The 23412-nt window shown below is 42.1% G+C and overlaps 1 protein-coding gene across 20 annotated transcripts in view; it reads right to left on the reverse strand.

The window, feature by feature from the left end:
• The window catches only part of TRERF1 (transcriptional regulating factor 1), a 204622-nt gene that overhangs the window by 167873 nt on the left and 13337 nt on the right, over positions 1–23412 (reverse strand). Inside the window, exon 1 of one of the 20 annotated variants that reach the window (XM_038554070.1) lies at positions 11872–12022. The exons of the other annotated variants lie outside the window; for them this stretch is intronic. The gene's annotated coding sequence lies outside the window, so the exon portion shown is untranslated. Of the gene's footprint in view, positions 1–11871; positions 12023–23412 lie in introns of those variants that run through there. 20 annotated transcript variants of the gene reach the window in all.

Below are 23412 nucleotides of genomic sequence, written 5' to 3' on the forward strand. Positions count from 1 at the left end.
TGTATAAGATATCCAAGTTAAAGCAAAAGGAAAGACAAGTAGACAGATCAGGAACCAATAATGGGTCACAAAAAGGCAGAAACAACCAAGGAAAAAGCGCCTGTGCTCAATGGCTTCGTTGGAAAATCTTTCCGCAATGTGTAAACATTTTTTAACATTCAAGTAAACAGCTAAAGCATTCATACTTTCCTTTTGACAAATTAAAGCATGCAACTTAAAGCTGACTTAAAGTCCTTTCAAAGAGGACTCCAGTCCTCAGCGCGCACCTGACAGGAGCCGGGTGCACATGCCTCGGGCCTGTTTTATTTATTTATTTATTTATTTATTTATTTATTTATTTATTTACTTATTTATTTATTTAAGATTTTATTTGGGGAATCCCTGGGTGGCTCAGTGGTTTAGCACCTGCCTTTGGTCCAGGGTGTGATCCTGGAGTACCAGGATCGAGTCCCGCGTTGGGCTCCCTGCATGGAGCCTGCTTCTCCCTCTGCCTCTCTCTCTCTCTCTGTGTCTCTCAAGAATAAATAAATAAAATATTTTTTAAAAAATAAATAATAAATATATAAATATATGTAAATATATATTTATATAATAATTTATGTTATTTAGCATAAATAATATAATATTGTATAAATAATATAAATAATAAATATAATAGTTTATATTATTTATATAATAAATATATATATATACATATATATATATATCAACCTGCAACTTGCTCTTGGCACTCAATATTACATTTCTGAGGTCTACTCTTATCACAAGATTGATTATCAACCTCATCTATTCCAAATAACCACTCCTGTGGTGTTTTTCCAACTTTCTGGACTGAGTTCCACAGTACGAAATCTACTTTACATTGTGACTCAGTTCACAGTTGGTGAACATGCAAAATTGAAACAACAGTCTCACCAAATATTGGCTGTCACTGTGTACAAGGCTTTCCTGATTCTCCCCAGTTTCGAGCTGCCTCACAACCCACTACGTTGATTTACTGGCCTCCCTCGGGGTCTGAACAGCCCAAGTTTTATTAAGCTGTCGCTAAATACATAAATACTTATTTATCCATCTTACTTATGGACGTTCACCTTGCTGTCTCCAGTCTCCCACTACTACAATATTCCATGAACACTGCACATGTATGTGAATGTCTCTCTGGAGCAGATGCCTAGGAATGAAGCCATTGGGTCCTGAGTTGAGTGTAGGCATTTATAATTTAGATAAACACTGCAGGGGATCCCTGGGTGGCGCAGCGGTTTGGCGCCCGCCTTTGGCCCAGGGCGCGATTCTGGAGACCTGGGATCGAATCCCACGTCGGGCTCTCAGTGCATGGAGCCTGCTTCTCCCTCTGCCTATGTCTCTGCCTCTCTCTCTCTCTCTCTGTGACTATCATAAATAAATAAAAAAATTAAAAAAAAACTTTTAGATAAACACTGCAAATTGCCTTCCAAAGCCATTGTATCCATTTGCTCCCACCAAGGATGTACTAACGTACCTTTCCTTTCACACCCTCACAAACTCAATATATTCTCAAACGCTCTCATCTTTCCCAATCTGATAGACTGAAAATGTCATTTTACCGTAGTTCTGATCTGCATGTTTTATTGGAAAAATTTGTGCATTAAGAGTCACTTACTCTTCTTTTCCTATAAATTTCTGTTCCTGTCCTTGCCCATTCAATTAAGTCGGCAATCCTTCTTTATTTCTAAGAGCTCTTCGTATATTAAGAAAATTAGCTCTTTTTATCATATATCTTGCAAATATTGTTCCCTCAGAGAACTATCACCTACCCTTGTTTTTTTTTTTTGAGATTCATTTTATTTGAGAGAGAGAGAGAGCACATGTGAGGGGAGGGGCAGAGGGAGAGAATCTTCAAGCAGACTTCCAGCTGAGGGTGGAGACAAATAAGGGGGCTCAGTCCCACAACCCATGAAGAAATCATGACCTGACCTGAAACCAGGAGGCAGATGCTCAACTGACTGGGCCACTCAGGGGCCCCACCTAACTTCTGACTTTTATGATGGTCTCCTCATTCTAAAATTCTCATTTTCCTGTTGTCAGCTTTATCAATTTTACATGTCGTCTGGGATTCATGTAAAACTTAAGGAAGGTCTCTCTACTCCAAGTCTGTAGAAAGATTATTTTAGTGCTTTTATACTTTCATTCTTTATTTAAATCTTTCACCTATCTTTGACAGACTTATCTTGATCTAAGGCAAAACGTAGGGATCCTACTTTCTGCACCTCCCCCTGCCATAGACGGTTATCTAGTCGTGAAGATATTATCTTTCCCCTCTAAACCTGAAGTGCTGCCTTTATCACAAATCACACCCCTATTTATCTTGGGGCTTTCTACTCTGTCCCATCATCTGTTCAGTTTAGTTAGTACCAGGTTATCTTAATTATTGCAGCTTTGAAAATGTCTAATATCTGTTACAGCTAGATCCTTCTCTTTTTCCTTGTCATATTTTCATGCAGGTTAATTTTTTATGAAATTAGAATCAGATTTCATACTACCAAAATAATCCTACTGGTAATTTTTATTGTGATCACCTTTTAAATATATAGAAGTAATTTTTTTTAACACTAACTCTTTCTAGCCAGGATTATGTTATCTGTCTGTGTATTTTATGTCCCTGTATAGCATTGAAATTACATATAGATATAATTTTTGAAGCTTATAACAAGATAGCTTATCTCTTTTGTTGCTTACATAAATGGAATATTTGCTTCCATATTTTCTGGTTGAGACATTGTTTATATGGGATAGCTACCGATTTTTGTGCATAAACTATGCACTCAACTACCTTAACAAATTCTGTTTCTTAGTCTTACCCACTTCTCGTAGTTTTTATACCTCATATTTCTCTCTCCTATCTAATTATATCAGCTTATCCTTGCAAAACAAGGTTATATAATTATGATGTTTAATCATGATTTTATTGGGAATGCATCTACTACCCACCATGTCAATGCTAAGCAAAATTTGGCTACCAGCTTGACAAAGATATATTTTCTCGTGATCAGGAGATATTTAATTATTCCTACATTATGAGTTTTTATTAGAAAGAGATGCTTAATTTTTCATAAACCTTTTCAGCATCTTAGACCCTTGAATACTGTGAATTTTATTAATAGAAATCCTAAAATTAACCTATCCTTGCATTCCTGTTCTGAAACCCACAGGCCTATGCAGTTCTTTCAGTGAGCTGCTTAGATTGTTTGCTAATTGGTATTTGAATTTTGCACTGATAATTCAAAACTGAGATCCCTTGGTAGTTGCGTGTCAATATATTGTTCTTTCGCCACATTTCATTACACAAGGTTCACAAGAAGAATGTAAGCATTCCTTCTCTCATTGCTGTAGAACTTAAATGGTATTAGAATCACCTTCACCTTCAATATTTGAAAAACTTCACCTGTGAAACCCATCTGGTCTATGACTATTTTAAGGAACAGCTCTTTGATAACTTTCTCAATTTCTTCTATGGTAAGTGAGCTGTTTAAATTTTATTCTGTTCTGGTTTCAGTTTGGAGTGAGAGTGTGTGTGTGTGTGTGTGTGTGTGTGTGTGTGTGTATGTGTGTTAAGAATACATACGCTCATATTCCATAAACTATTTCTAAACACAGAAAAAGGTCCTACCAGCATCCCTGTAAGAAGGAAATATAGCCTCCACCCCAAACCTTATCAGGACAACACCCAAGTGACCTGGTTCCTATTACTTGCACCTGTCTTCCTCGCCCCTCCTTAGCACACCATCATTCCTCACTGCCAGACTCATGCGAAAAAAGACAGGTTTGCAATAAACCAGAAACATGACAGCACTCATTCTCTACCTCCAGTACCATCAGGGAAGGACTGTAGACAAGGGGCCCAATTCTTACCTCCCCTCAGTGGAGTCCCTTCCAATCCCTTCTAGGCTTCTTTTCAGAGCCTTCACCAATCCCTACCCCATCTGTGAAGGCAGCAGCCCAGCTTACCCACCCATACTAAATCCTCAGCCTCCTGATGGACAGCATCAAGGAACCCACAGGTATTCATTCATCAGGCACCTGCCAGATGTCTGGGACACCTGGCATACAAGGATCCTGCACTCTAATAAAAGTATGTTATCTGAGTCAGGGGTTAAGGCCAGCCCCACAAGTAACAACAAAGCCTCCATAAGCAGCCCCAAAATAACCAAGTCCAAAATAGTGCAGCAGAGCAAACCAAGAGTGCAGAGAACAGAGAAATCACTAGACTACCAGGAAGGCTATGGAAAGACACTTCAAAAAGGGGCCCAAAGCCAGGCTCAAGGAGGATCAGCCCAGTGCACCTGATGGTATATGATGAGAGGCTGCCTGGCTAGGGAAAGGGGCAGATGTGTAGGCCCCTTGGTGGGGCCCATGGTGTAGGAACCCCAGCAAGAGGTTTGGTTATGTCACTGCAGGCAATGGAGGTACCACGGGCTCCTGTGCAGGGGAGTAACAGGAAGAAAGTGGTGTTTGGGTCATCCCTCCCACATTCTGTGATGCCAGACTTGCATTCAAAGAAATGACTAGCTGTGCCAAGAACTTGGTGAGCTGAGGGGGGTAGGGGCACAGGAGGTGTAAACCACAACCCTGTGCTGATGCCACAAGTGACAATGGACACAGACACACAAATCCAGGTTCTAATTAAAGACACCAGGCTAATCATACTGAGGTGCTAGGGTTTAAAGAGTTTATTACACTACACAATAAAAACCACATTGCCACAAATCTCTAATCTCGAGGGGCGTCTGTGCAAGCCCAGTGCCTCCCAAATGTTAAAGTACACCCAGACCACTGAGAACCTGGTTAAAAATGCAGACCCTGACTCTGTAAGTGTGGTTTCTCCATTTAAATCTAAGGAGCTGGGATCCCTGGGTGGCGTAGCGGTTTGGCGCCTGCCTTTGGCCCAGGGCGCGATCCCGGAGACCCGGGATCGAATCCCACGTCGGGCTCCCGGTGCATGGAGCCTGCTTCTCCCTCTGCCTGTGTCTCTGCCTCTCTCTCAATCTCTCTGTGACTATCATAAATAAATAAAAAATAAATAAATAAATAAATCTAAGGAGCTCCCCAGGGATCCTAGACACCACTGATCCAGGGACCATGCCTTGAGGAGCAAGGGAATAGGTGAAACTGAGGTTCCCAGGCAGCAAGTCATGGGCATTAACCACAGGTGGAGAGAAAGCTGAGAGTCACCTGGGGTCTACGGCAGAGCACCCAAACAAACTAATTCATTTTCTTTTTGAAAAATTCATCTTAAAAAAAAAAAGGAAACAAGAAAAAGAAAAATTCACCATGAGGGTTCAGTGCCGGGCAAGGCTTCCTCAAAGCCATTAGTAAATGGAAACTACCCCCCATTTCACAACTACCACCTAATTACTCTCCCTGTAACCTTCCACAGCAGCCCTAAGCCAGCTCTTTCAAGTGCTGATGCCACTAATCAAGTCATAAAGCCTTAAAGCTCATATTATTAGCCTTGATAACAGAGAGTAAAACAAACTGTGACAATTGCCTTTCCTCCCAGCTGAGGCCAACAGTCAGGCTAACGGACTACATTTGCATTACATCCCAGGTCAAGGAAAAACCATCTAACCACTGAGAATCTCCTATTCCAGATGGGCCATGTAAGAGAAATTTATCAGCTCTCTTACAATCCTCTGAGAAGATTCTGGAAACAGATCACAATCCACCACGATTTTAGCGATTTCTTTACTGTCCCCATCTCCTTGGGTAATTTGGAAGCCTGGAAGAAGGTACTGCTACACCCCAACTCTCCCGTTGCATCCCCTCCCCTGAGGTCACCTACTTAGGCACCAAGTGACCCACTTCAAAGCAATCCCATCACAAACTCCAGAGCTCCTTGACACAGCTCAATTCTTAAATCAGATGGCCTGGGTTTCAAGATGCATGGCTGTATCACTTGGAGATGAGGTAACTGGTCGATCAACAGAGCAACAATAACAGAAACTGTTCAAGGTAGACCTGGACCCTACCTCCATCTGACCCACAAAATACACACACACACACACACACACACACCAGTTCAATGAACCAGACATTTAAAGTATATAGAATCCCCTACTCAGCACTATGGGGATTCAGAAAACAAAAAGCTCTGAACTTGAGTTGGTCAAAGAGGAGATATAGTTCTCCATGGTCATGTAGCAACTGTACTTTAAGTTCCCCGATGGCTGGCACCTACCAAGCTGGAGAGTTTCCTATACTTGTGGCCTAAAGTCTACAGAAGATGGTTAATGACAGCTCCGTGAAGACTACCCATTGACTCTAGAAGAAAATAAGCCTGAGGACTTGTTCTGCTCTGCTGTAGTACTCTCGACAGGAGTTGAGTTGATTAAGCAATACGTGAGCAAGAAGCATTAATATCCTCCAATGGCCATTAGCAAGTGACTCACCAAAGATTACAGAGTTTTAAAGCTGGAAGCAGAACCTGGGTCCCTCAATTTCCAGATCAAAGTTCTTTCAACTAAATCCCACTCTTCTCACCTCTGCTTTGAAATTCTCCCACGAAATCAGAATTTGAAGTTCACCGCTTCTTTGCTTATTATTCCCCCCAACCTCAACCAACCTTTAGACCCCTTTTCTCTTGGGGAAGCAACGTAATTTAACCTATCTGAAAGCTGGTCCCATTCTGCCCTCCATGGGATGGGTAGAGGGCAAAGCAAAGTCATATCCCCTCTTCAGGACTTAGTTTTTTTTCTCTTCTGTAAAATGAGGAGGTTAGTGGAGATGACTTCTAGTATCTTTTCCAGCTTTAAATAAAATCAGTGGAAGCTTCACTTTGCAGTCAGGAGGGAACAGGGGCTTTCCCCAAGCCATAGTCCCTGCGTCATCCTATTTTGTGCAGGGAGGATGGGCTGGTATAGCCAACTGACAAGAAGCTGCAGTTCACAGGGCACCCAGGTGGCTCTGCAGTTGAGCGTCTACCTTTGACTCAGGTCATGATCCCAGGGTCCTGGGATCGAGTCCCACATCGGGCTCGCTGCAGGGAGCCTGCTTCTCCCTCTGCCTAGGTCTCTGCCTTTCCCTGTGTCTCTCATGAATAAATACATAAATCTTTAAAAGAAGAAGAAGCTGCAGTTCACAAAAAAATCTGTCCATCAGTCCTCTCCCACGGTCCACACAGAGCTTCTCCAGGCCACATTAGAGGAGGAATGGCCTGCTGCCAGTTATCTTCACAAACTTGCCAGGAAGAATTCTTAAAGTTTTTGTTGCATTGCAGTATTATTTTCTTTTTAATGACTTTTTTAAATTATAAAGTTGACGTGTGCTTGTTACACAAAACCAGAAAACATTTTACGTTTCCTAACTTTCTAAAATCATAAAATAAATGTACATTCATTACAGAAAACTTGTTAAAAGAAAATCCCACCTGTAAACAAGTCTATACCTATGTTAATTAACTAAGTCACATTCCAATTAAAAATCAAAGAAACTCAAGAGTTAGAACTGGCCTTAGAGAGGTACAGGTTGCATTCTGGGCTACACCATATAATGTTGGAGGAATAATCAGGGATCCATAGTAATTACCCAATCCAATCCCCATATCTCCACTGTCCCCGTCAGGTGCCATCCAGTCTCTGCTCAAATACTTCCCACTTTCCAGCTTTTTTTCCAAGCTTTGGGAAAGCTCCATCAATGCTTCTTCCTGCAGTAGTCATTACATGCGCAGGCTTATAAAAGGCCACAAGTTTGGGCACCCGGGTGGCTCAGCGGTTTAGCGCTGCCTTCAGCCCAGGGTGTGGTCCTGGAGAACTGGTATCAAGTTGGGCTCCCTGCATGGAGCCTGCTTCTCCCTCTGCCTGTGTCTCTGCCTCTTTAAATAAATAAATAAATAAATAAATAAATAAATAAATAAATAAATAAATATTTTTTAAAAAGACAATAAGAAAATAAGAAAATAAAATAACTCTTAAAAAAAAAAAAGGCTGGAAGTTTAGTTCAATTCCAGACTCTGCCTCTTATATACTACAGGACTCTAGGAAAGTCTGAACTTTAGTTTGTCATCTTTAAGATGAGAATGGTAATATCTGCTTGAAAAAGTTATCCCGAGGGGTGCCTGGGTAGCTCAGTGGGTTAAGCATCTGCCTTCGGCTCCAGTCACGACCCCAGGACCCTGGGATGGAGCCCCATGTGGCACTCCCTGTTCAGCAGAGAGTCTGCTTCTCCCTCTCCCTCTGCCCCTCTCCCTGTTTGTGCTCTCACTCTCTCTTAAATAAATAAAATCTTTATTTTGAAAAGTTGTCCAGAGACTTAAGTGAGAAAATGTACATAAAGCACTTAGCAAAGTGCCTAGTACAGTGTGAGTGCTCAATAAACAGGAAGGACTATTATTAAATTGTAGATTGTAACAAAGGTTTTCAAACTTTCTCTACTTACCCATAAAGAAATCACGCTTTCTATCATGACTCAGTATATAAAGTATCTATATATCATACAAATATATAAAACTGTACAAATATTTTTAAGAAACAACACTGACCCATACACATCTGATCCACTGAAAATTTGTCTTCCTGTTCTAATCTTTCCTTTCTATTCTATTTCATCTTTGTGAATTGCTAGTCTTCATCACTGAATCAATAGGACAACCCACTAATGGACTGCAGATGGCAGTTTGAAAAATCCGACTTCTACTAAGACCAAATATCTCCTTCTGAGCTTCCACCACTATCTAGCTTTACTTTCTGGAACCACACAGAACAACTCTGCTCCACCTGTTCACCTTTCGGGCACCTGAAGTACTTACTCCCTATTCTCTTCACTGTTCACTGTAGTGGTCTGGCTTCCCCATCCCCCTTTATACACATCGCCTCCTCTGGACTCCTTCTTTCCTCTGCAAGCTTTCCCCTTTAATCCCTCCTGCCCAGGAGGGACATGCTCAGTTAGTAGGCGCCCTATGCCCCTGGTGGCTTCTATGTCACCTCAGGTCAGGCAGCCTGATGGGAGCATCCTTGCAAACCTTCCCACCAGATGAGCTATTCATCCCCAAAGGAACACATCTTGGGTTTCTCCCTGCCCATCCCCAAGTCCTCCCTGGTACTTTCATACAAAATGGGGCTCCCTCGACCTCCTCCTCTCTCCCGGCACAGATGAGATGAAGATGCCTCAAGGCCCATCAATGAGAAAAGCGAAAGTGAGGAAGAGTTTCAATATGCATATGTGAGCCTGAATCTACAATCAGAAAGTGCTCCCTTCTTACTCATCTCTGAACTAGCTCTGCCAGCTAAACCTGGAACCGAACCGACAAGGCCTCATCACCCAGCCACATCTGTCCCTTCATTGTGAAGGGGGCCCTGCGACAAGGAATCTCACAGCTGGCTGCAAACACAGAGCTGAGATCCGCCAGCACCACTTGCGCAGGCAGGAAACGGCAGATATCACATATAGCCACAGTTTCCCATATCCTATCTGCATTTGTGGTCATCAAAAAAAGGCAATCATGGTAATAAAAATAAATGCACCCGTGTCGACTACTCCGATAGGTAATGTTTTGTAATTTGGGTTTAAAAAAAATTTTTTTTAAGTTTCCAAAGCAATAACCCAAAAAAAGGCTCCTATGCTTTCAAACAGTAAGCTCCCCCCCTCCTCACTGCACTTCAGTGAGTGATTGGCAAACACATTAAAGAGAGCTTCCCCTCTCTCCAAGAAACCTTCGGGAAACTCCACCACCCCTCCATCTATTATTTTATCAGATACATCTGCATCCCAAAACAACGTATTTTAAAGTTTTGTTGACTTATAAAATTTATTCAAAAGGTATTATGTTGTAGGGGCTGTTCAGGGTCTCCTTTTAATTCCAACCTCAGATTACTAAGATTCACTCCTATCACGTTGATGCTGCATACTTATGTCACTACTGCAGAAGGACCATCATGTGACTACAGACTCATTCTCCAGCTGATGAGCTTTTAAGTTTCCAGTTTTTTGCTCATATCAACAGAGCTCCTAGGAACATTCTTTTTTTTTAGTATTATTTAATTATTTAAATTCAATTAATTAACATGCAGTGCATTATTAGTTTCAGAGGCAGAAGTCAGTGATTCACCAATCTTGTATAGCACCCAATGCTCATCTCATCACATGCCCTCTTTAATCCCCATCACCCAGTTACCCCATCCTCCCACCCCGCTCCCCTCCAGCAACCCTCAGTTTGTTTCCTATGATTGAGAGTCTCTTCTGGTGGGTCTCCTGTTCTGATTTCCAAGGAACACTCTAGATACACATCTCCCCATGCCCCTGTGAATGAGTTTCTCATGATTCTGTATACCTGGGAGTAGATATGCCCAGGCACATAGTATGCACACACAACTGTACAAGACAATACCAAACTATTTTTCCAAAAATGGTTGCCTCAGTTCATGCTCCTACCAGCAGTGCATCAGGCCACTGGGCTCTATATTCTCCCCGATGCGTGCTTACTACTACACAGCTGCTTCCTGTTTGATGATCCAATGGGGGTAAAATGGAATCTCATTGTGAGTTGTATTCCCTGATTACTAATGAAATTAAGCTTCTTGTAAAAAGAGAGAAAAGATCCCTTTCCAACCTAAAGCCCTGTACTTTTCTTTCACTGCTCTTAATACAGTCTATAATTAAACATTTGTAGGATTATTTGATTAAAGCCCATCGCCATGCCTGCTTTCCTCACCACTGCATGCTGTACAACAAAGTCGGGCCTCTGTGTATGTGTCGGATGAATGAATGAATGCATGAATAGCTGAGTAAATGAGACGATCCAGTTATTCGTCAGGCTCAACTTGATTTTATTAAAACCCGGGGCTCGGGCAGCCCCGGTGGCCCAGCAGTTTGGCACCGCCTTCGGCCTGGGGTGTGATCCTGAAGACCCGGGATCGAGTCCCACGTCGGGCTCTCTGCATGGAGCCTGCTTCTCTCTCTCTCCCTCTGCCTGTGTCTCTGCCTCTCTGTCATGAATAAATAAATAAAATCTTAAAAAAAAAAAAAAAAAAACAAGCCCTGGGCTCATGAGTCTGGGTCTGACCTCCCCAGCTGAGTTATCAAGCAGGTGGGGGTAGCAGTGATGAGATGGTAGGGAAGAGAGGGGAAGTCCAGTCTCAGTCCAGGGTAATTCCTGGAGCCTCCTCAATTAATGGTAACAGTAAAATAACAACTACTGCTGTGAATCGCAGACCTAACCTGGGCCACTTGCTTCACACCAAACAATAATAGGGATCATTTTACACAGCTGCTTACAAACCAAGAACTGTGTTACATGCTTACTGCGGGCTCATCTGATCCTCACTATCTCTAGGGAATGGATATTACTATTTCTTCTAAAGATTTATTTATTTTAGAGAGAGCCCATGGGCGGTGGGAGGGGGAGAGGGAGAGAGAGAGAATCACAAGTAATCTCTCCACTGGGCCAGGAGTCTGATGTGGGGTTTGATCTCCCAAACCTGAGATCCTGACCTGAGCCAAAACCAAGAATCAGATCCTCAACCGACTGAGCCACCCAGGCGCCCCGCTATGGAATGGATATTATAGCCCCATTTTATACCGAAGAAAACAGAGGCTCAGAGAGGCTAAGAAGTGCCCAGCCACAGGACGTAAGTGGCAAAGTCTAAAGTCAGAAGCAAATCAAGGTCAGTCTGGCCCCAGAACCCATGCCCTTTCCACACACCTGCCACCAACCCTGCCCCTTGTACTTTTTATCTTCTCTGCAGGGGATTGCTTTTCCTCCCCACCTGCCCCCACAAAACTCTACATATTCCAACCAAGCACAGCTCACAAATGCTTTCCCTGCAGTGGGGAGAGCAGTGCTTGAGTAAAAGATCATCCCACTCTTTGTCATTTAAATGTTTACCCTGACAACACACTTACCTGTCTGGTCCCTGGCTAAGAGGTGCTGAGTGTCACCTAGCAGGGTGGCATGAGGACATCAGCCACATCCCACACTCCCACGGTTCCCCCAAGTCACCACTTCTCACCAGTGGAGGTTCTGCAGAAACCAGATGCTTTTCAACTTTGAAAGGGTTTTCACTGCAACTGGACATGCCTTAACTCAGCAAGAAATACTATGTAGCCACTACAATTATACAATCCAGGCCAATGCATAGAAATATGCATGTGAAATTATGTTCAGTGAAAAAAAAAACCCAGCAATTCAAAAATAGTATCTACTCGCCAAATTAAGTACACACAGTACCCTCAGACAGAGAAGGTAATATAAATAGAACTGCCTGTTCACTAGGACCTTTCTTCAGTAAAGTTACTTAGGTTTCCTTGGCCCCCCAAAAGCTACTTGTCAACTATTTATAACAGGTGTGGTTTCAAAGCAATGCTACTAACAGTAGCAAAGAATTATCCCCAGCAAAAATGAAAGCTCCCCGAGGGTCATGATCATGTCTGTTTTGTTCATGGTGCTAACTTTAATAAAGAGGTGGAAGGGGTCAGACCAGGGGTCCATGCTGGCCTGCTGCCAAATCCCACCACCTGGTTTCGTAAATAAAGTTTGATTGGAACACATCCATGCATCCAATTACATGTTGTCTATGGCTGCTTTTATGCTACAGCGGCAGGACTGAGTTCTTAGTACGGAGGATAGAGATATGGCCCCCAAAGCTAAATATATTTATTCTCTGGCCTTCTATGGAAAGTTTGCCTAGACTGGTATCTGCACATCGTTAGGATTCAATAATACTTACTGAATTAATTATTTCAAATAAGCCCAAATCAAGCTAATAGATAAGAACAAAAACCATCTATTTACCCAGGACACATAATAACAAATGGGAAATGCACTCTTATATTTACATCAAAATGGGACTCTTGACACCCTCGGTAGGAGGTATATGCCTTGAGCAGTTTCTTCCACAATGGAGATGAATTACACCATATCATGTTGACCACAGAGCTATAGGGAGAGACAGCTGGTAAGGGCTTGGCAGGCCATCTGAGGCCAGGAGTAGGAGTCAAGTCTGGGTAACTAGTCAAGATGCTGTAATAATCCCCACGTGGGGCTCAAAGCAGGATTTTTGGCCTCCTTAGTCTCATATTCTAAACAACTAAACTACAGGCCCTGAGCCACCTCGGGTGAAATCATTTCATTTATTTCCTATGTAACTTCTGGTCGGGACAATGCATCAGTAAACAACAGTAGGCTCAATTATTTTCCCTTTAATTTATCAGTACATCTGCATTATAATGCAACCGCGTATTTTTAGTTCTGCAGACTTGATTATTCAGAGGCTGATCATTCGGCTGGTGGCTTTTTGAAGCTCATTTATGGCCCCAGTACAGAAGACAGGAGAAAGGAAATGAAAGGAGGTGAAACTCACATCAGTTGGTGTTGCTACTTTATTAGCAGATGAAATGCCAAGATTGGGGTGGAGGGGGTAGTAGACGGTGAAACCCCAGGTCTGCAGAGCCGAAGCTCTCCCCAGGCCTCCTTTATCAGATCTCCACATCTCACATCACTGCATGCAGACAGCCTATTGATAATTTTGTTATACTGGCCTATCCCTAGGACGACCCAAGAATATTATAGCTGACCCTTGAGCAACATGGGTTTGAACTGTGCAGGTCCACTTATACACGGATTTTTTTCCAATAAATACGATACAGTACTATAAATGTACACTCTCTTCCTTATGGTTTTCTCAATAACCTCTTCTTTTCTCTAGCTTACTTGATCATAAGAAGACAGTATGCAATACATTTAACATTCAAAATGTGTGTTAACTGGGATCCCTGGGTGGCGCAGCGGTTTAGCGCCTGCCTTTGGCCCAGGGCGCGATCCTGGAGACCCGGGATCGAATCCCACGTCGGGCTCCCAGTGCATGGAGCCTGCTTCTCCCTCTGCCTATGTCTCTGCCTCTCTCTCTCTCTCTCTGTGTGTGACTATCCTAAATAAATAAAAGTTAAAAAAGAAAAAAAAATGTGTGTTAACTGTTGATGTTCTTGGCAAGTCTTCCTGTCAACAGTAGACGATTAGCAGGCAAGTTTTTGGGGAGTCGAGAGTTATACACAGATTTTCAATTGCCCCTAAACACCTCCCCACACACACAGTGTTCAAGAGTCAACTGTACTCTCTGAGCTCCCCCTTCCTTTGTTCACAGGGAGGACACAAAAGTCAAAAGAAGAAGCTCTCTATGGAACAAAGCCTTGGCGTACTGAATTCAGATGGCAGGTCGGTCCTGCCCAAATAGCCAGAGCATAGATTCCTTTAGGGAAATGTCTCCCAAGGAATGCTGGGAGGAGTCTGAGCAGCTTCTCCATCCACCACACACCTTAATTACTCCCAACAGGTCTTCCCACTTCCCAGGAGCCCAAAGGAGAAGTTCAACACACTGGCTCTGAGCCACAGGGTTATACCCAAGCTTCCCCCCCCCCCACCCCAGGGTCCCTCCTGCAGTAGAATGGGTAGTGAGTGACCAAAAGCCCAGGTCCATAGACCCTTCAAGCCTGTCTGTACCATAACCACTGCTGAACAAATGAACAAAATCCACTCATTATTTTAGGTGGAAACTAAAAGTCACACCCACGGAGGACCACACGTCTACTTTCTCCTTGCAACATAATTCCTCCAACTGAACCATACAGAGCACACCTCACTTCTTCTCCCCCTTTCATCCTGAGTACCGGTAACTAGAGAAACCCTTCGATGCAGGAAGGCAGTCTTCTCTTCACTGGCTGACAAACTCTCCAGTTGGCTGTACCCTGGGAGGTCTGGGAATCCTGGCTCACCTCGATCCGGTGGGCTTCAGGCCATCCTAAGTGAACCAACCACAGGAGACAGCCACGGCCGGGGGAAGTGGAAGGAAGTGCCCGCCACGGCCGCCTCCTCTCACTTTCCCTGGGGCCTTAGCTCTGTCAGATTCTGAAGCATAATGAGTTTTGTTTCATAACAGTCTTAAATGAACTGGAAGGGGGAAGGGGATGACAATGATAAAAATCTTAATTAAAAAAATTCCTACAAGCAAAGACTTTTCAGATCCTAAGATGTGATAAAAGTCTCTTGAGCTGGGGGCCCTACACAGCCCCCAAGGACCCAGCACTAGACATACAGTTCCTGGGTGCCTACTATGTGCCTGGCACTCTGCTGGGTGCTTAGAAGCAGCAGTGAAGAAACACAAAGATCCCTGGCTTCTTGGGACTCCTATTCTAGGAGGGAGGTGACAGTAAAGATAAAGAGCGAATCAACTATATGGAATGTTAATCGGTTAAAGTATTTTAAAAAGGAGCACCTGGACTGCTCAGCAGTTGAGTGTCTGCCTTCGACTCAGGTCTTGATCTGAGTCTTGATCCCAGAGATTGAGTCGTGCATCAGGTTCCCCCCAGGGAGCCTGCTTCTCCCTCTCCCTATGTCTGCTTCTCTCTGTGTGTCTCTCATGAATAAATAAATAAAATATTTTTTAAAATAATGTGTTAAAAATGAAAAAGAGCAAATAAAGGGGATGGAGAATTCAGGCAAAATGCATTAAGGGGGATGGGCAATTCAGGGTGTAGTGCTGAATACAGTGGAAAGTCTCAATGAGAAAGAGACATCTGGGTAAAGACTCAAAGGGGGAGGTGGTGAACAATGCAGATGGGTATCTAGGTTTTGGAAGAGCAATCCAAACAGTGAGGATGGCCTATGCAAAGGCCCTGGCTCTGCAAGAACATGCCAGGTATGTCCAGGGAATGGCTAAGAGACCTGGTGTGGCTGGAGCAGAGTGAGGAAAGTAGAGAACAGTAGAAGAAAGTGTCATAACAGCAAGGTGGGGGAGGGAGCAGAGTGTCCCCAGACCACTGCAAGGACACTGACTTTCACTAAGGCAGGGGCCACTGAAGGGTTGTGAGCATAAGGGCCAAGTTCTCCTTCAGTTTCCTGCCACCTTAACATTCTTCCTCCATATCTCCTTTGGTACGACTTAATAAACATGCTCAAAGCCACCTCTCCCACAAAGCTCTCTCTGATGAACCACTGCAAGTCCCAAACCCAACAACCCTAAGGAAAGCAGGCACGCCCCAAACCTCCCTCTCCCCCAAATCCATATTAGACCCACAAGTGGAGATGAGCAGAAAAACGAGAGGGGAATGGGTATGAGGGAGACCCAACAGGCAGAGAGGAACAAGGAGATATAGGGGGAAAAGAACAGAAAGCTCCAAAGTGAGTCAGAAAGACAAATGTCAACGGGTTCTTTACTTTTCATCCACACCCTGCAGTTCCAAAGGTCCAAAGCACCAGCGCTTCATCTTCCCAATCTCTGCTGCCCTGTGGCCACCCTGATGCTCACATGGGCAGGCGAGCCCTTCCTACGGCTAACTACTCTTTATCCTGCCCTTAGGTGGAACAGGAGGAAGGGAGAGAAGAAGAGGATTACTTCACTCTTCCTGTCTAAACTGCAAAAGCAGAGGGCCAGCTAACATGAGCCAGTCAAACCAGAGGTGGCAGCAGAATTCCCTGTCATTAAATCCATACCAGGGATCCCTGACAGACTCCTGCGAGCCACCAGGCAGGCTTATTTGGTCAACCTATAAAGTGAGCTGCCACTGCACAGACCCAGTCCCAACAGCAACTACTGTCCCTGGCAACCGCCCCCCCACCACCACATTCACAGTCATCCCCCAGCAACCACACTGAGGGGTGGGGGGAGAAGGACAATTAAGAAAAGGCTAGGGAAGCCCTGGAATAAGCTAAAATGAGTAGAAAAGAAATAATAAGTTAGAACAATTAGCTCCAAGTGGTATGGAGTAGGTGCTGAAAGCACGGGCTCAGCTGTGTGACCTTGGACAAGTTACCTGTGTGACCTTGGGCAAGTCATCTACCTTCCTATGCCTCAGACTACTCATCTTTAAAATCATTATCATTATTATTAGTAACTCCATCCTAGGGCTCTTAGGAGAATTAAAATTAGTATTATAAAGCATATAAAAGAATGTCTGGCACATGGTAAGTGCTATAAGAATATTTTTAAAGAAATCAAAACACTTTTGGAACGCCTGGGTGGCTCAGCGTTGGGCGTCTGTCTGCCTTTGGCTCAGGGCGTGATCCTAGGATCCCGGGATCCTCTATGTGTGTCTCTCATGAATAAATAAATAAAATCTTAAAAATATATACTTTATTTATTTATTCATGAGAGACACAGAGAGAGAGAGAGGCAGAGACACAGGCAGAGGGAGAAGCAAGCTCCCTGCAGGGAGCCTGACATGGGACTTGATCCGGGGTCTCCAGGATCACGCCCTGGGCTGAAGGCGGCACTAAACCGCTGAGCAACCCGGGCTGCCCTAATAAATAAAATCTTAAAAAAAAAGAAAGAAAGAAAGAAAGAAAGAAAGAAAGAAAGAAAGAAAGAAAGAAAGAAAGAAAGAAAGAAAGAAAGAAAGGGAAAGAAGAAAGAAAGAAAGAAAGAAAGAAAGAAAGAAAGAAAGAAAGAAAGAAAGAAAGAAAGAAAGAAAAGGAAGGCTTTTCTCTGAACCATCTGAGATAGAAAAGCTCTATATTTTTGTACATGACATACACATGAAAACAATCACTACTGATTAATACTTTCAACTCTGATAATTCAAATTCCATACCTTCAAAATACAATAAAATGCTCTGGCACAAAGACATTTATTGCAGCATTATTTTTAAAAGTAAATTATGGGACATGACCTAAGCATACAACAGTAGAATGATTGAGTAGATTATAAAAGCCTTAAGAAATGGTTTTGTGCAGGTATTAAAAATCACCTAATAATTTTTTTAAGATTTATTTATTTATTTGAGAGAGTGTATGTGCCCGCGCAAGCGGGTGAGAGGGGTAGAGGGAGAGGGAGAATCCTGAAGCAGACTCCCTGCTGAGCAAGGAGCCCAATGTGGGACTCAATCCCAAGACCCTGAAATTGTGACCTGAGCTGAAATCAAGAATCAGCCACTTAACTGATTAAGCCACCCAGGCACCCCCCTCCTGCAATGAAAAAAATTTTAAAGACATAAAAAATACTTAAAATGTTAAGTGATAAAAGATAAAAAAAAATTATACTTCACTCAACTATCGCAACTGCTATTAAATTAACCCTCCTGTGTAGAACATGTATAAAAAGGTAGATTAAAAATTTTAAAATAAAAATAAAAATTAAAAAATAAATAAATAAATAAATAAAGGTAGATAAAATACGAAATAATAGTAATAACAATAATAATTGTTTGAAGGTATGGGAGTACAAAAAGCCATCTAGGACAAGAAGGACCATGCCCCTAGAAGAAAGGGAAACTTGGTGAGGTGTGTATCAGTAACTGACTTTCTCCTCAGGACATTTGCTGATCTAACAAACATTAAGGTAAAAAGTAGCAAGTTACAGCTTGCTGCAGCTTTCTCCCTGGACAAGGAAACAAAAGCTGGAGTTCAAGGCTTTAAAGATATCCCACATTTCACAGCAAAGATCTCAGGGAAAAGTGAACCACTTATAAGTGAACCCAATGTTCTGTGTCAATTTCCCCTCAAGTAATTTGCTGATACCTAAAACAAGTGTGTACAGGGCTAGGGCCTAAAAATCGAAGCAGAAACAAACTGTCAAAAAAACTGAAAAGCTAAGTAGAGATCTGGTAGTTTCACAGAGGTAGAGAAACAAATTGTGCCTATCAGAGCCATTCAAGGAAGCGGAACCCTAATACATTACCCCCTCTAAAAGCAAGGGCAGATCAGAAGTAGACTAGCCCTTCACAAAAATCAAGGTGATACAACATCCTGAGCCTCTCTGTTTTCCATCTGAAATGCATGGCATTCAAACAAAAATTACCAAGTGCATCAGGAAACAGGACCAAATCAAGAGAAAAATACAACCATTAAAAACCATCAAAAAATATATTTTTATAAATAAAACACAAACAATAAAAAAACAAATTAAGAATTGACTAGATACGTTTGACAAAGAGTAAAGAGATGACTAAGGAAGTGTACAATCAGAAAAAATATTTATGATGAAGCATAAAAAATACAATAAATACAGAAATTACAAAAAAAAATTTTAAAAGCCTCAAGGACATGCAGGATGCCACAAAAGAGTCTAACATATCCAAGACCAAGAAAAGGAGAGAAATAATTGAGCAAAAGCAGTATTTGAGGAAAACTCCTCCCAAATTTTCTAAGATGGACAAAAAAAATCAAGCCATGAATTCTAGAAGCTCTCCAAACTCCACGGGGCATACAAGGAGAACCACAATTATGCACAGTATAATGAAACTGCTTTAAAAAAAAAAAAAGGTGGGCACCTCAGTGGCTGAGAGATTGAGCATTTGCCTTCGGTTCAGGCATGATCCTAGGGTCCTGGGATCAGAGTCCTGCATCAGGATCCCCACAGGGAGACTGCTTCTCCCACTGCCTATGTCTCTGTCTCTGTATCTCTCATGTCTCTCATGAAAAAATAAAATCTTTAAAAAAAGGTAAGAGAAAAAATACTACTTTCAAAAGAAACACAATAAAACTGAGAAATTACTTTTTAACAGAAATGAAAGAAGCCAGAAGACAATATAATGTTATCTTTAAAGGATTAAAAATAGGCAAGCTAGAATTCTATACCCAGTGAAAATATCCTCCAAATACAGTCAAAGACATTTTCAGGCAAACAGAAATTGAGAGAATTTCATACTAGCAGACATTCTCCACATGCACACACACACATACACACAACTAACAGACATTCTTCAGAAAGAGGAAAATTAATCTGAGAGAAGAACACGAGCATGGTCATACAGGAAGAAATGAAGAACACTAAAAGAGTAAATATGTGGATTAATCTAAATTATTACTGACTTTTAAAAACAATGTCCTGTGGGGTTTCATATAGAAAAAGAATTAAAATCACAGGACCATAAAAGGCATAAAGGAGTTAAATGGAGTGTAAGTGTTGTAAGTAGCTTGAACCATCCAGGAAATGGTTAAAGGATTAATTTAGGGTCTGCTCTAAAAGGGAACAAACACCACAAAAAGCCTACCTACAACTATGAAAAGATATGTATGCTGAAAAAACTACTAGAAAGGGAATACATCATTTAAAAAAAAAAAACAAATTCTGTGTGCATGATGGAATGCTGACTGGTTTTCATTGTCTTTATACTTTTCAGCATTCTCAGTAGAACAACTTTTTTCTCAATACTTGTGTTCCTACAAACCTTGTGCACTATTATGCTCATGGGAGGTAAAAGTAGCCTTCATTTTCTTATAAAGTTTCAAAAAAGAACAAATTCCTTTTCAAAAAAAAAATAATAAAAGAACAAATTCCTAAAACATTGGACAGGAACCCCGTAATTCCACAGCCAATTATGAGCAACAATTACTTGTGTGAGTGAAGAATGCTGTTCACCTGTTGATACAAACCTGCTATCCAACCCATACTGTGCCCTGGGTCAAATCCATTGTGTGTGCTGAGAGAAAAGCACACTTATTAAAAGTGTGTGAAATTAATAAGTGTGAAGAAATTCTAACTCGGTTGAAAGAAGCATTTTTAAAATTTTTTTTAAATATGTATGTATGTATGTATTTTTATTTGACAGAGAGAGAGAGAGCACACACAGGGGGAGCTGCAGGCAGAGGGAGGGGAGAAGCAGATTTCCCACTGAGCAGAGAGCCAGACACAGGGCTCCATCCCAGAACCCTGAGATCATGACCTGGACTGGATCTCAGGACCCTGGGATCATGACCTGAGCTGAAGGCAGCTGCTTAACCCACCCTAGAGGGCAGGGAGCCACCCAGGAGCCCCTGAAAGAAGCACTTTTAATACTAATTCAGGTCATCTGCACAATCTTTCCACAATAGGAATCCAAAGATCTTGCTAAATTAATAAATAGTAGTTATCACACCAAGAGACGCCTGTACTCCACCTCACAGCAAGAAAAAATTAAGCCCCAGAGAAAAACTGTAGTATATGGTTTAAAGGGTAACCTAGGCTATACAAGTTACGACCATTTTTTGAAAAAGAATATTAGAACTGACGAAGTGAGGTTGGTACTCTCACACACTAGTAGTAAGAATGAAAATGAATTTTTTTAAATGTTTTGAAGAACAATTAGGAAATATTCCTGAGAACCTTAAAAACACCCACTGTCTTTGACATAGCTAATTCTCCTTTCCATGAATTTATCCTAAGAAAATTATCTGAGATGTGATCAAAGATTTATGCACAAGGATGTAGATCGAAGCAAGGATGTCAAAATAATAAACAAGCTAAGTTTCCAATAATAGGAATTAAATAAATTAAGGGACCCAGTCCCGGGTACACAGTAAGTACTCCATAAATATTTGTTGAACGTAGAATCCATATGAGAATAGAGTAAAAACCTATTAAAAAAGTATCGAAAGAATATTTAACGAGCAAGATATTAACATTAAATCTCATTCAAAATTAGCCCTTTACTATTTTAAGGCATAAATATCTTAACTAATGTCTATTGAGAACTTACTAGGTGTCAGACACAGCCCCAGATGCTTTACAAGTGTCATCTCAGGGGCAGCCCAGGTGGCTCAGGCTGGCTTTAGCACAGCCTTTGGGCCAGGGTGTGATCCTGGAGTCCTGGGATCGAGTCTCACATCAGGCTCCCTGCATGGAGCTTGCTTCTCCCTCTGCCTGTGTCTCTGCCTCTCTCTCTCTCTCTCTGTATCTCTCATGAATAAATAAATAAAATCTTAAAAAAACAAAAGAAGTGTCATCTCATTACATCTCACCCAGCCCTGTTATTTCCATGCAGTGAAGGATCCTAGAACCAAACCCAGGCAGTCTAACTTCAGAACTTAAACTATTAATCACCAACTAACTAATTGCCAGCTGCCTAGAAAAAATACTGGAAGGAAATTATTAAAAAGTTAACAGGAAGAAATTAAAAAGCCAACTGTTATTTCCTTCCTTATACTTATCAATATTTTCCAAATTCTCTAATTGTCATGTACTATTTATAGTCTTCCTGTCCAAAATAAAAATTATGAACTTTCACTTATCATTTACACAGCATCAGTGAAAAAGCCTTAGGTCCAAAGGAGTTTTGAATCCCATGTCTTCTCCAGATCTTAAAAGCAGGAGAACATTGTGTAAATCTAAGCCATCACATTCTGACCATGAAAGGAAATGGGCCAAGAGTCTACTCAACAGACCAAGAAGTCCAGGATTTCCATTGCACAAATACAAGTCACTATCTGGCTGACAAGGTGCTGTTTTTTTTTGTTTTTGTTTTTGTTTTTGTTTTTTAAGATTTATTTATTTATTTATTTAGTCATGAGAGACACAGAGAGAAACAGAGAGGCTGAGACAGAGGCAGAGGGAGAAGTAAGCTCCACACAGGGAGCCTGATGTGAGACTCAATCCTGGGTCTCCAGGATCATGCCCTGGGCTGAAGGCAGACACTAAACCGCTGAGACACCCAGGGATCCCAAGGTGCTGATTTATACACATATTCTGGCATTAATCATCCCTCTGATCCCTCTGAGTAGATGTGACCATCTCAAGACAGGGAGGTTTAGGAAGGTGAAATGACTTTCCCAAGGTCATGCAGAGCACTCCAGCTCTGGTCAAAGGCCCAGACATCAACCATTCCCCTAAATCATGTCAAACAATTGAGGTGGACCTTAGAGCATGTCCAGGCCCCAATACGTCTGGAAATTAACAAGGAAGATTTGTGGGACACACACATACACACACACAAACATACACACCATGCCCAAAACCCAGAAATAGCACTGGGACTCAACCATCACAGCACTTCGCTCCTTCAGAAAACAATTATGTATATGGCTTTATATTTGTCAAAGCACTTGTGCATCCTTTCTCGCCTTGGATTCTTAAAATAAATCTTTTCAACCAGGAAAGCAAAGGTACTGAGAATAAGGGAAATGAGACTCTGAGAGTTACAGTGCTATTCAGGGGTACCCACTCCTCCAAGGGTCAGCATGGTGCCCCTTCCTCCATGTTACCCCAGCCACATTCTGAACTGAACTCAGGCCACACTGACAGGTAAGGCTAAATGAGGCAGGATGAGGAAGGGGGAGAAGCAGCTGCTTTTACAGTCACACAGGTCTGGGTTCCTGGGTTTGAATCCCTAGTCTGCAATATACTAACCATGAGACCTCGAGGAAGCCCATCCACCCCTTTGTACCCTCGGCTGCCTCCCCTGTATGATTAAGGATAACAGTGCCTTCTCTATCGAGTTGCCGTGAGGATTAAATGAGGTAATATATATAAAATGATGGCATGTGTCCGCACTTAGGAGGTAGCTGTTACCTATCCCAAAACGCACAGGCTGAGGTTACCATGGCCAGAGCACACTACTTCACCTTCCCAAAGAAAATGACCCTCTTATGCTTCTCTCATTCTGCCATCCTGGGTCCTTTGACCCCCTCAAAGAGCCTAGGCTGATCTCCGTTACTTTCCAGTCTCCTTTGTAAAACTCTCCACAAACTTCTTAAATGT

This window comes from Canis lupus, chromosome 12, assembly GCF_011100685.1.
Source record: "Canis lupus familiaris isolate Mischka breed German Shepherd chromosome 12, alternate assembly UU_Cfam_GSD_1.0, whole genome shotgun sequence".
In the NCBI taxonomy this organism is placed as follows: domain Eukaryota; kingdom Metazoa; phylum Chordata; class Mammalia; order Carnivora; family Canidae; genus Canis; species Canis lupus.